This window comes from Acinonyx jubatus, chromosome D3 (assembly GCF_027475565.1).
Source record: "Acinonyx jubatus isolate Ajub_Pintada_27869175 chromosome D3, VMU_Ajub_asm_v1.0, whole genome shotgun sequence".
Classification (NCBI taxonomy): domain Eukaryota; kingdom Metazoa; phylum Chordata; class Mammalia; order Carnivora; family Felidae; genus Acinonyx; species Acinonyx jubatus.
This window is the reverse complement of record NC_069392.1, coordinates 878,022-892,037: the sequence shown is the minus strand read 5'-3', so window position 1 is coordinate 892,037 and position 14,016 is coordinate 878,022. Positions and strand designations below refer to the sequence as shown.

The 14,016-nt window shown below is 62.1% G+C and overlaps 1 protein-coding gene across 3 annotated transcripts in view; it reads right to left on the bottom strand.

Annotated features, from left to right (window-relative positions):
- Nucleotides 1–14,016, bottom strand: part of GALNT9 (polypeptide N-acetylgalactosaminyltransferase 9) — a 102,779-nt gene that overhangs the window by 66,926 nt on the left and 21,837 nt on the right. The window lies entirely within an intron of this gene.

The window sequence follows — 14,016 nt, the reverse complement described above, 5'->3', positions numbered from 1 at the left end:
CGGGTCCCCACCCTCCCCACACCCACCCGAGCCTCTGAGGGGTGCGCTCTGGCTCCACTGGGCTGGCTTCTCCGCTCAGATCCCAAACGAATCTCCTGGGAAGTGTGGTCCTGTGGGCCCAACTCCGCCCTGGGGGTCACAAACAGGAGGAACTCCAGGGCCTGCGCTCTGGGGACGGCAGTGGGGATGCAGGGCCAGATCCCAAAGAGCTGAGAGTCCGGCTGGGTCTGTCCGGGAGCCCCTTTGGCCGAGGACGGAGGATCCGGCCCCTCCTTCACCTTGCCTCCCGACCTCCAAGGGCAGGACTGCCTGCCTTGCTGGCTCCCGCAGCCCCAGGACCTGGTCCATAGTAGGTGCTCACTGAGCGCCTAAATGTGAGAGAATGCATGCACGCAGGAACGAATGAATGCAGAAATGAATGAGCGCAGGAACGAATGAACGCAGAAATGAATGAGTGCAGGAACGAATGAATGCAGAAATGAATGAGTGCAGGAACGAATGAATGCAGGAACGAATGAGTGCAGGGCTGAATGCCCGCCTGGGCTGCCGGAAGAGACACTGCAGACTGGGCGCTTACACGCCTCTGTTTGTCACAGCCCTGGAGGCTGGGCATCCAGACCAAGGTCCCGTCTGGTTTCCGGTCAGAGCCTGTTCCCCGGCCACCTTCTCGCCGTGCCTTTAATGGCTGTCCCGGGTGCGTGTGTTCAGAGCCAGAGAGGGATATGCCGTCTCTTCCTCTTCTTACAATGGGACCCCCCAGGACCACCTCCAGCCCCATCACCCCCCAGAGACCCACCTCCTAATGCCGTGCCCTCGGGGAGAGGTCTCTCGTGTGGGAATCTGGGGCACAGACGTCCAGCCCACTGCGTTCCACCTCTGCCCCCCACTCGCGTCCTCCTCTCACGCAGACCGCAGGCCCCCCGAGATCTCAGTCCCTCCAGCACCAACTCTGCCATCTCGACTCAGAGCCCGTCTACACCTCACACCCGCATCTCCCCAGACCCGAGCCCACGGGGCAGCAACACGTCCCTCATGGCCGCGGGGCCAGGCCCAAACCCTCACCCGTTCCTGGCCCAGCTCACGTCCCCACCCACCCACCCCAAACAGAGCTGGAATGCGCTCGGGTGAGCTCTGCTTGTCAGCTGCGGCCAAGCCACCAGAATTCAAACCCCACCTGCACCCACATCCCAACTGTGGGCAAAAACTCAAGCCGTGTGAGCCTCAGTTTCCCCACCTGAGCTAAGGTGACGGTGCCTCCCTCACGGGACCCACAGTCCCCTAGTGGATCCCTCAGTTCCCCAGAGGCCCCTCCAGCCACCGGGCCCTAGGTCGTGGACAAAGTCCTGGGCTAGAGGAGCTGCCCTTGACGTGAACAAGACTTGACCTCAGCTGGTCCTCACTGAGTGCCCGTGACCCCGCAGGCCCCAGGTCGGGGAGAGAGAGGCCAGAGCTGGGTGTCCGCCCTTCCAGCGGCCGGCAGGACCTCCGGAGACAGGAGACGGAGATGGTCTGGAACCTGTCCGCATGATTTCTGCAGGACTCAAACACCTATGCTGTCTTCTCCCGTCGTGTCCCTGCACAGCTGTTCTGGAGGTCGGGAAGGAGCCCGCCCTGAGTTCCGCAGTCCTGGGACAGAGAACACGCCCCACACCCCCGTGCGCAGGGCGGCAAGGGCTTCTTGAGGTCGTGGGCAGTGCCTATGGTCGCACGTCTCTGCCCCCAGAGGGGGCCACCCTTCTGGGCCACACTGGACGCGAGGCTATCAGACCCACACTTGTGCCTGGCAGGCTATCTGCCCGCACGTGGGTGCATTCGGGCCCGACTTGCCTTCCTGGCCTTCTGCCCTCCTCCAGCCACTCGGGATACTTGCTTCCCTTCCTCGACACTTGACTTCGCTCACTGTGCAAGGTCCTCTCCCTATCCACCCATCCATCCACTCTCCCACCTGCCCATCCATCCGTCCCCCATCCATCCATCCAGTGAACAAATATTTACCAAGAACCTGCTTCGTGTCAGGCATCGTGCCATCCGTTTGTCCCAATACCACCCAATCGCAACTGCTTGCCTTCAGTTGTCTTTGCTCCCATTTCTGAGGACCAGCTATGTGTCAGGCACTTTGCGAAACACTTACGCGTTACCTTATCGAATTTCCTCAAAATCCTCTTGCAGAAGGATAATCGTTCTTCCCAGTTCACGGATGTGGAAACCACGGCTCAGGGAGACGAAGGGACTGCTCGAGGCCGTCCGGGTCCACCTAACTCCCGGTCCCCCTGACCTGCCCCCTCAACACAGGCCGCTCTCTCGTGCTGCTTCGAATGTCGGCATTCCCGGTAACCGGCCGCCTCCCGCCTGGCTGGAAACTCTCAGAGGAAGGCGCGTGCTCTGAGCACCGTCCTAAGCTCCGCGTCGACAGGTTCTGTGACAGAAGCGTGAACTGGAGAAACCACTCCCTGGCGCCCGGCCCCAACTTCCCCAGGAAGCCTGGGCGCCGCGCATTTCCCGGCAGGGTGGGCTGCGTCAGAAACAGGGTCGGCCCGGTGGAGGTGTCCGGAAGATGCGTGCACCGTGGGTTTGCAGGCTGGGCCACGTCAGCCAGTCCTGCTGAGCGGGGACCACACGTGGGGCTTGTTCCTCTCCCCCCACTCTGGGAGCAGTGCCGGTAGACAAATGCGGCTTCAAGCCGTCTCGCGGGTGAAGGGACCAGAAGCGAGGAAGAAAGCCGACCGGGGCGGTGAGGGCTGGGGTGACTCCAGCTCCCAAGTGGCCACCTGGCTCCGTGGCTCACGTCCCCACACCACACTCTCCCTCCTCCCAATTAGGATAAGCGCGCTTGCTCCGTGCCCGCTGCTAAGTGCTCAAGCACACAGAATATTAACAGGCATTTTCCACAATCTGCTCGGAAGAGTGTGAAAACGGTCCCTTGCATAAGCCGGGCCGTTTCTCTGAAATAAAATCAAGGCTTGCTGGTTTCAGACGGGGGCTACACGCAGAGCCGACCTGACCAAACTACTCCGTGGAAAGTAAAAATAGTTCCCTTTCTTGCCGTCAGAGGCAGGAGCTGTGACACCGGACGCTGATCTAAGCTGGTGTCTTCGCCCGCCTCTGGGGAGGCGTACGGGGCAGGGACCCTGGGGATGTCACTGCTTCTGTGGGGGCGGCGTGGTCAGGGCCCCGGGCCCTCGGTGGTGCACATGCACCTGGCTGCTGTTGCCACCAGGTGTGAGGAAAACCCCTAGGACAGAGGCCCAGCCAACAGCCTGGACCCTGTGAGCAAGGCCCCGTCCTGGTGGAGGCCGGGAGGGGCCCGAGGAGGGCGGCCCCTCCCCTGGGCACGTCCCCCGGGGGCCTCCCACCTGTCATACCCGGATGGAACCGCCCTGGGAGGGGGGGTGGAGGCAGGAGACAGGCGCTTGCCCCCCCCAACCCCTCCCCCGGCCCCTACAAAGTGGGCGCCCCGTCTGGTAAACACTGACCACCCACCCCCATCTGGCAGACCAGCCGCCCCGTGTCCGCGCCGTGGGACGTCCCTGTTCGGAGCCCAAGGGCACTGACCGAGCACCACCTGACACGCTTTCTTCTCAGACACCCGGCTGAGGCTGTGGCCCCGCTTTAACAAGAGGGGAAGGAGGGAGCGTGATTTGTACCTGCAGCCTCAGCTGAGGACCTTGCTTCCTGCCTCCCCTGGAAAACGGAAGAATCGGAAGAGACACCCAGGTTCCCGCCCCGTCGGCTGCCCCAGAACCGGCCTGTGGCGCTGGGGTCTCGTCAGTGTCACGCGCTCCGGACGAACACTGCCCCCCCCCCCACCGCCTGGTGCCCTGTCCCGTCTCAGAAACACCCCCTCTGCGGCACTGACCTGTGCACCCCGTTCTCAGCGAGGGGTGCCCCCAGGGGACACCTGGCAGCACTTGAGGACACTGTGGGCGTCACAACCAGGGCAGGGGTGCCCTGGCATCAGCGGGCGGAGGCCAGCGGTGCTGTTCCACATCGGGCACAGCACGTCTGCGTCCAGAGCTGGGAGGCGGCCCGCGCGGAGACCCGCCTGGCCCCACACGTCCCCGGTGCGGCCCAGAGTCCCTGCTTCACCGCAGAGCACCGCGCCTGCCGAGTCTAATCCCCCTGCACCCGCCCCCTCCACTAAACTGACCTCATCGGGTCACCTGCCCCCGCAAGCAAGCAGCAGGACCGTGTGAGGACCGTGGCCTCCCGGAGGGAGAGACCCCAGGAGCGTGTGCACACAGAGGAGAGGCCGTGTGAAGCTCTGCCAGCACCTTGGTCCTGGACTTCCAACCTCCAGAACCGTGAGACAATGAGCTACCGTCACACAGGCCGCCTGGTGGGTGGAGGTCGTCACGGCAGCCCGGGTGGGTGCCCGGGGTGCCCAGATGTGAGTCTCCAGCACACCCCCCCCCTGCTTTCCAGCCATCCCGCCAAACGCACTGGGCACACGCTGCCCCAGGACCTTGGCACTTGCTGGGCCCAGAGCATGTCCCGCCCTCACCTGTCTGACACCAGTCAGTCTCTTCCTGAGGCCTCCTCTGGGCACCCGGCAACGACACCGGTGTCACCCGCCAGCTCTGCCCTTCCCCCCTCCCCGCCTTATTTTGTTGTTGTGTCAGCAGAGTTTGCCCACTGTGGTCGGCAGAATAACGGGTCCCCAAAGACTCTCACGTCCCAGTTCCAGAGCCTGGGGATGTGTTCGGTTGTATGGCGAAGAGAGTAAGGTCGCCGACCAGCTGACCTGGGGCTGGGCAGGTTGTCCTGGATTATGCGGGCAGGTGGATGTGGGCACAGGGAACTGACAAGTGGAAGAGAGAGACAGGGAGGGAGAGAGGAGGGGAGCAGTAGAGGGAGACTGGGCAGGAACGGGGGGAGGTGTGGAGGGAGACGGGGGGGGTGCAGAGGCCCACACTGCTGCCCGTGACAGAGGAAGGGCCATGGCCCCAGAAGCAGGTGCCTGGACACTGGGACCCCCCCCCCCCCCGGGCCACAAGGAGCCAGCACTCAGGACATCCCGCCTTTAGCCCCGAGAGGCCTCCGGAACCAAGAGAATTCCTATGTGCCACGTTGAGCCACTAAGTTGTTCTAACTGGTTTCAGCAAGAGGAAATTAAACCTGCTTATCCTTGTGTCTCCCCTCTGTCCTCACAGGACACGCGAACTGTGAGGGTGGGGTCCACACGTGGCCTTGCTGCTGCGTGTCTGGTGCCCGGAGCTCTGCCTGGAACATGGCACCGAGAGAGCCGCCAGCTGGGACCCAGGCGGCGGGCCATGGGCAGAGCCACTGTGGGGTCACCGGAGCCACTGCACTGCCCCAGCGGACCTGGGCACGCCCTTGGGACTGACCTCTCAGTGCATTTTGAGCAAAAACCTCTGGCCTTCCTGGGAACACCCTGCAGATGTATTCTTGGAAGTTTGAGGTTTACACCATGAAAAATATTATTTGTGTTTACGTGAAAAGCAGTTGAGTTTTGACTCGTGGGTTTGCCTACACGGACGCCACACGGGTGCCGGCCATTTCCCCCCTCCCCACCCCAGCCCCGCAGGTCCTGCCCTGGGCTTCCCGTCGTGGACGTGTGGACCCCAGCCCGCTGACCGCCAGATGCCGAGGGGCCCGCTGTGTGACCAGCATACCGGGCGTCCAGAACAAGCCGGGTCAAGCCATCCTGCGATGCCTCCCTCTCAGGGCCAACGGCAGGCCGACATGTCCACTGCGACCCCGGGGGGGCCTCGAGGGCAGCAGAGGACCCAGCCCTCATCGACAGCAGCCAAGAGGCCCCCACCGCCTATAAGAAGGTGTCTGTCAGTGACTCTAAACGCCTGGACTCCTGGACCGCGGTCCGGGAGAACCCACATTTCTAGAACGCCCCGCCTTCCTGTGGGCAGCAGGACGTGCCTGCAGTGTGGAAAGCGTCAATGCGCTACCTGCAAATGTCGAAAACAGGCCGGGGTCTCGGCGAGCCCGCCTCGAGATCTCTTCCCTGGTTCCCGCTACTAATCCCGGAAGCTCACAGACCAGCCGTGACCCCAGCCGCTCCAGACCTCCCGGTGTCGTCCAGGCAAGGCCGCCCACCCACTGCTAAGACCCCCACAGCCAAGGCGTCTCCCCGACCTTCGTCCCGGAGCCCCACCCCCACCCCGCACGACCCCTACGCCCCCGCCATCTCCCCTGCCTTCCCCCACGCACCCCCGCAGCCCACGCCCCTGGGCCCCCAAGCTGGGCCAGCAGCCGAGCCCCGCTTGTAACCTGGCCGCACAGGGGCTGCTTCTCAAGGCCCCGCCACAGGCCTGACGCCGCGCATGCGCACTGCCCCCCCTGGCATGCTGCCAGGCCCTGGGGCCGCGGTTTAAGGAACTATTTGCCCTTAGCTTATTTACTAAAACATGGAAGGCCGACAGCTGAGGTCTCTGAGTCCCCTGGGAAGGCCCACGTGGCCGGTGCGTCCTGACCTGACGACTACAGGTGCTGCCTGCAGTGCGGGGAGCCTCTCAGTGGTGGTGGTGGCGGGGGGGGGGGGGGGGGGGGGGGGGGGGGGGGGGGGGAGATGCTCCCAGAACCGCCCAGGGACAGCAGGCTGAGCGAGAAGGCATGGAGTGTGGGAGCTAGCATCTCCGTCCTTGATGTCTCGCGGAAACTCCCTCTTTCCCATTCTCAGTGTCCTGTGCTTCAGGAACCCAAGCTCCAGGAGAGACATAAAGCTGAGGCTCCCCCGAGGGTGGGCAGAAAGGGCCAGGCTGCTGGTTCAAGCCTCACCTGACGCCAGCCACTGAATCCTGCAGTCCCAGGGGCCAGCGAGCCCTACTAGAGTCACGTCTGTCAGGATTGAGTTTTCTTTCCCTTGAAAATCAAAGATCTCAACTGAAGCCAGAACCGATAAGCCTCCTTTGAGGCCTGAGAAGATGGAGAATCCCACGGTGATGTCCCCAAGTCCACGTGGCTGACAAGTGCCAGGGCCCGACGGCAGGATGTCTCCCACACCACGTCTGCACTAGCGGCTACGTTATTTTCTTACTTGTGTTCCATCAGACGGTCGCAGAAAGGCTGGAGAGAGCCTCCCTCCATCCGTCCCGGCCACCTGTCCGCGACCCCGGGGGGGACGCCGCCCTCCCAGACCGGATGCCCTCGCGGTCAGCCGCTCAGCAGCCCCATTTGTTTCTTAAACAGGTGACCTGTCATTATCAAAAATAGGAAGCCTGTAGCGTTTGTCCAAAGTGTCAGCCCGCAGAGAAGAAAACCAGCGCGGCTGTGAACGCCTAGCCCACAGCTAGAACAGCTGGAACCTCCCGCCACAGCTGGGGGGCGGGGGGAGGCGAGCGTGTCTGGAAGGGGCCTGGCGAGGGCGGCATGGAACCGAGAACCCTCTCCGTAGCACTGGAAAGGCGACGGTCTCAACGGCACCTTCTCGGTGGCCGTAGGAAGGTGCACCTTCCACAGAGTGGGTTGAATCGCGCTGGGCGCAGGGGCGGCCCCCGGCTCAGGCCGGCTCCTCTGGCCTTGCAGGACCCCTCTGAGGACGGAGTGGCCACCGTCCCCACGTCACGGCGAGCACGCCAAGCCCCGGAGCAGGTGAGCCACTTCGCCGAGGGGTGGAGCAGGCCCTCGGGGTGAGACAGGGGTCTCCACGGGGGTGATCTTGCTCTGGGGGACACTGGGCAACGTCTGGACATTCCCCATGCCACAACTGGGTGCACAAACTGGCCTCTGGTCTCTGCTCAGCCACCGATGTCCTGCAGGGCACGGGCAGGAAAGACCCATCCGAATGTGACAGTGCCGGCTGGGGAAGGCCTGGCAGAAGCCACACGCGGACCCCAGGCCGCCCGGCCCCTCCAGCCCCCGGGGAGGCCCTGGTCTTCTGCCTGATAACTGGCAGGCAGGGCCTCAGCCTCGTGCAGATCTCATCTGAGTCCCAGGAGCCGAGTGAGATGTGCTGTCAAAGCCAACCAGCTAGACAGAAGGACGTGCCCCCACCGCCTCGGGTGGAGGCCAAGGGCCAGGCCCTCCACCCCCCGTCCTGGCTCCTGGACGTGTCACTGTCCCCACCTCCACCACCACGCGGCCTCTCCTCCCTGTCGTGCCTCTCTGCCTCCTACAAGGACACCCTTGTCCTTATAGGTCCCTGGACCGGGGCCCGCCCTGCTCCAGCGTGACCTCAGCTGAACTGAGCACCTCAGCAAAGACGCTGTCTCCACAGAAGGCCCCATTCCGAGGGTCCGGGTGGATGTGACCTTGGGGCGTGACTCAGCCCAGCGCCCCGTCCACCCGCCCACTCTGCATCGCACTGCCTTTTGATGGCACTCACCCGTGCCTGACCCTGTTCCTCGTCAGCCTTCCTCCCTGGGGCACCTGCGTCCCAATCGCTTACGTCTCCTGACTTGGCATCGGGAGCATAGCAGGTGCTCACTAAACACGAGGGGAATGAACAGCCACGTGGGTAACTGAGTCTGCCTTCACGCAAGGAGGGGGACCCTCGGCTTGGAGAGGCTTCTCTACACACGGCCTCTGCGGCCTCCAGGGTGCGGGGCGGACATCACGGGACCATCCCAGGAAGGGTCTGCAGTGGCCCGCGGTGTGAGAGCCCTGCTGCCGGCCGGCACTGCCTCCTGAAGACAGGCCGCGGTCGGACGCGGGGCCACACCGAGGTCATGCGGCTGCGAGTGCCTTTCAAACAACCGGGGAAATGAGTTTCTCCTTTCTGGGAATGGCAGTTAGACGGCAATTAGACGTGCTGGGTGGTTGGGAGACCATCTCGGTCCTGGCGATCCTGGGTGGAGTTCCGGGAACGGAAATCCCACTGGGATGGAGCTGCCCTCCTCTGGCTCCCGGCCGCTTTCCCTTCCAGGGTGTCTGGACCCTGTGGGAGCAGGAGCCTGGTCCTAAGACGTGGGTCCCGCCCTGGAATGCCTCCAGGGGGATATGGAAACATACAGACAGTTCTTTCTGTCGAGTTTCCAGCGAACGAAGGATAAACTGTCTTTTCAGAAAGCAGGGCCTTTGAAATATGCAGATTTCGGAGCTGAACTGTAAATGCAATCACTTAGCCCCGCACCTCCCGAGCGGGGATCATCACCAGCATGACTTATTCCTAGCAGCGCGGCTGCGGGGTCTCCGTATGGAGCCAGGCCTGGTGAGGTCCATGTTTATCACGGCATGGAGCTCAGTCCTGTGTCCAGGGAGCGGCCTCGGCTGTCCTGACTCATCGGTGTCTGGACGGGGACCAGGGCCGGCCCAGCAGGCTGAGATGCACAGGCAGAGGGGAGGGAAAAAAGCAAAACCAAGTGCTGTTCACCTGCTCGGAGTGATGAAAGGTAACCACAGGCTGCTGTCAGCACTGTGCCCACGGCAGCTGGGAGGCGGGAAAGACGGTTCCCACCAGACAGCCACAGCCCCGTCCCGGCGTCCCGAGCGTCCTGCGTGAGGCTGGGCTCCAGCTGGGAGCGCTAGGGGCAAAAGCCAGCCGATTACACGCTGCTGCCCTGCCAGGACCCTCGATCACATCCCAAACAAGCTACGGCTGTCTTTCCGGCCGCGGCCACTTGGACAGCTGAGGCCAGCAGTGCAGGATGTCACGACTCACAAAGCAGGTTCGGGAGGAGGAGGCCGGGCGAACGCAAGCTAGGAAGGTGCCTGGAACCAGCGGGAAGCCATCTGGGGAACTAAAATTCACCACGAACAGGAAAGCTTTCTGTGGAACGCACGCCCCCTAACAAGTGGAATGTCCTGGAACGTTTCCAGCCTGGACCTGCCTATGTGCACAGAAGAGCCGGGAACCCCTCCTGAGAAACACAGGGCTCTCAGGGCGGCTGTGCTGGGGGCGAGGGGCGAGGGGTGTCCGGGGGGGGGACAGCCAGACACTGGGCACTCTCCCCAGACCCCAGCCACCCCCTTCTCCGCACCCTCTTCTGTGGGCTCTTGCCATCCGATCTACTCGTCCTTTTGTGACACAAACAGTAGGTGGGGGGGGGGGGGGGGATGCGGTGAGACCATCAGGGGCCTCATGTGGCTTCTGTTCTAGCAGAGCCTCTGAAACCCTGAGCCGGGCCTCCGAGGGGCAGAGAGCACGTTCTGACCACCTACCATTCAGAGCAGGTGGGGAATCTTGGGACAGCCTCCCCAAATTCAGCTTCTCGGCCGTGATTATCTACCAATCGCTAAGGCAGACACCACAGTGGAAGACAGGCACACCTCTGTGCGTGTGTCATCTGCGGCCACAGGCCCAGGGCAAACGTTGGGTAAAAATCCAGCATCACCACCTCACCCCCACCCCGACAGCCTCTGTGCAGCTCAACTAGGGTTTTATTATTAAAACGCAGCGCGGGGCGCCTGAGTGGCTCAGTGGGTTAAGCGTCCGACTTCGGCTCAGGTCATGATCTCGCGGTCTGTGAGTTCGAGCCCCGCGTCGGGCTCTGTGCTGACAGCTTGGAGCCTGGAGCCTGCTTCAGATTCTGTGTCTCCCTCTCTCTCTGCCTCTGCCCCCTCATGCGCGCTCTCTCTCTCTCTCTCTCTCAAAAATAAACATTAAAAAAGATTTAAAAAAAACCTCAGCGCTCTCAGATTGTCGGTAGGATTTTCGCCTCCTGATCAGAAATCTGGGACCCCGCTGCAGTGGGCATGTGCCCCTTAGCCTCTGACCACCCGCTTCCCCTCAGGACACAGTCTGCCACAGACCAGGCTTCCCAAGGCACAGCCGCAGTCCTGGAAGGACCCACAATCCGGACAGGATTTGGGGGAAAAGAAGGACATAGGGTTGAATGACACCGACTCCCACCATGAGACAGATTCCCTTTTTCAGACGTTCTGGATCACCCGTTTCTCCAAGGAGAGAGTCTTGGTTTCGTGCTAATATGTCCCTGCACGTGTCTTTCACTTGAGAATCTCCCGTTTCAGGAAGAGTGGGCTTGGGCTCAGAGCCCCGTGGACCTCATGGCCTGCACGGTCTCGTCATTGTCGCTTGGTCCCCTCTGCTTGTGGGTGTGGTGCTGATGTGCACCTGTTTTTTTAAATACATTTACTTCATGCAAAAGCAATGAATGGTTTAGAGGAAGGTCCGCTTACTCGCTCATTCCACAAACGTTTCCACAGCACTAGGTACACACACAATGCGGCCGGAGACCCCGGGTGTTAGAGCCGCGGGTAAAACAGACAAAATCCCTCAGATGAGTCAGGGCCGGCGTCATCCACAAATACGGTGTAGACGGAGCCGGTCACGCATGCATTGCTGGAGCTCGAGAGGGAGCAGCGTCGAAACCATCTCTTCCCCAGACGAGCGCGAGTGGCCCGGGGCGCGGGCAGAGCTGGCCGGACTCTCTGGCGGGCTCTCGTGTGCCGTCCGCACAGCGGGCCCACGCTTTGACCCCCGACTGCAGGGTTGGGGCGGAGGTGAGTCGGGGTGGAGGGATTGACGTGTGCACTCTGCACGTTAGAAAGTACCTCCCTCTAACGCAGCTGGCCCCCCACAGCTGGCAGCTCCCGGCCCAGCTCCGCCCACAACCGTGGCCCCAAGGGTCGGAAGATCGCGTCGGGGGGCAGGAAGGAGCAGGGCGGCTGGGTGGTGGGTGGCCTCCCCTGTGCAGGGAGGAGGCCCGGCCTCGCTGCACGCGAGGTCCGAGGTCTGCTGGGAGGTGACTGCCTTCACCTGGGTCACGCCCACGACAACAGAGAGCCGCCCGATGTGGCCGGAGCAGGGAGAATTCTTTTGCCCTTCCCATCCCTCGGGGGCTGGCTTGCAGACCAGGCGGCCGACTGGGGACATCTCCCTCCCTCTTGCCACCAAGCTTAGAGGCTCCCAGACACCGCGTTCATGAGACTCCCTGTGCCAGTCGTACCCACAGAACCATGGATGTGATTTAAGATATCCAGAAGGAAGATTTCTGGCTATACGCATTTTTTTTCTTGCCTTGAGCACTGAATTTAGAAGCAACTCGCATGCACATACAGGATGTGACTACATTGCTTTTCCTTAAGGAATATTTTCTCCCAGGTCCTGTGAATTTGGATCTATGTACACCATTTGTTAGGTCTTTGCTGAGGTCCACAGGACATCCTGAGTAAAGGTCACCAGAGCGGCTGAAGAAAGGGTGTGGGAAGAATGTCCTGCCTCCCAGCCCCACTCCTGGGACACCCCTTCCTTCCCACCAGCCCCTCTGAGCCAGGAGAGGCGTCTCCAGGAGGCAGTCAGGGCAGAGGAAATATAAGTGATACGTCATTTTCTTTGGATTCCTTCCTCTCCTTTCCACACTCGGTGGAGACTCCCAGGAATTATTTCCTCTACATTTCCTGAATCTGAAGCGGACAGGCAGCCATGGGGAACACCGCCCCCGCCCCCCGTGTTTTCAGTGTCCTTTCTCATAGGGAGTCGGGAGTCGGTACCCGTTTGGAGGGCTAAGCACTGCTTTCAAATGGCTTCTCGTGAGCAAATGTCAACCCTGTAGCGGCCCCTCCTTAGGGACCAGCCTGGGATGAGGGAAGCACTGTCTGTCTCGTCATTTCCAGGAACAAATACTGAGTGACTCCTGGGTGGGACACCTTGTGGGGTACACGGCCTTGAAGTGGGGTGTAAGAGCCTCATCAGAGGAGAGCAGGGAGGGGAGACAGGGAGAGAAAGAGACAGACAAGGACATAGAGACAGTGACAGAGAGAGACAAAGAGAGGGAGGGAGAGGGATAGGGAGACACAAGAAGAGAGAGAGGGAGAGAGACAGAGACACAGAGACAGACAGAGACGGAGAGAGGGAGGCAGACAGAGAGAGAGCCGGTGGCACATTTGGAGAAAGGTGGGTGAAGAGTGGAGGAAGGGGAGAGGGGAACTGGGGACACGGGGGAGGCCGGGGTCAGCAAGGGGATGACACTCGCGTTCCCGAACCACTTCCCCTTGTCCCGCTAGCGTCGGGAAAGTCAGTCAGAGGTCCTGGGCTTCTCTGCCACCGAGAACCCTGGCTTCTTCTCACCTTGAAGGGCGAGGTGAGAACAGCCCACGGTGCTGAGCCGGCCGTCGCGATGTTACACAACCCGACGTGCTGCCAATGTTTTTATATAATCCTCCGGCTCTCCCCATAAAACAGACCATAACTCCCTGGCAAATACACTTCAGTAAAGCTACGTGCTGTCACGGGGCACGGCTCTTCCGGAGGATGAATCACAACATCGGAACAGCAGTGGCAGTTGGACTAAACTTTTCTCCCCTCGTGGCTGCGGCTCGGTGGGAGAGATCAGAAAAGCCACACGGCTCACTCGTGAAAGGCGCCTCTGGGGGAGAGCCATGGGTCCTGGTGGGGGGGGGGGGCGGCGAGGGGGCACTTGGGAGGCCAGAAGGATGCTTGGCTGCCTCCCAGACAGCGAGGGAGGCTGCGGACGGTCCCCTCATCCCAGCTGTCACCGAGCCCCTGGGTCGCAGGGTGCCCTCCCGAAGGAAAGGCCGAGAAGCCCCCCCACCCCCCGCGGGCAGGGAGCCGGAGCAGACCCCCGGTGGTGCAGGCCAGACACCTCCACCCAGAGCCTGCTGCCGATGCCTCCCAACCAGGCTGGCGGAGCTGCTGGCTCACTTGCAGGACAGCACAGAACAGGCAGAAAAAGCCCACTAATGAGGCAAACACACAAACTTCTGTCCTTCCTCCTCGTACCTCAGCACAGAGACCGACCAGGGACCAGCACCCACTGTATTCGGCCCGCTGCCTCCCCAGGTGGAAAACACCCATTCCTCCCAGCTGTGGCCAGCGGCCCTGACCCTCAGTCACACTGACCCTCCGTCGCGCTGACGCTGGGCTTGCTGACGAAGAGCCCAAGGACCATGGGCTCCCACGCACCACGGCCCAGGGTCCGTCTAGGTGACTGACACCTGCCAAGCCCCTGCTGCACCCCTGACTCAATCTGTCCGCGAGGCGCCAGCCCCCGGCCTCATGCTTGTCCCACAGCAACACTGTCTGGAGGGAGCCCCAGGCGTCCCCAGGACGGGAGGCTGGACAGGCCCGGGGTCATAGGGAGGCACCTTTCCCCACCGGCGTCAAGGAACACCACGCCGGCA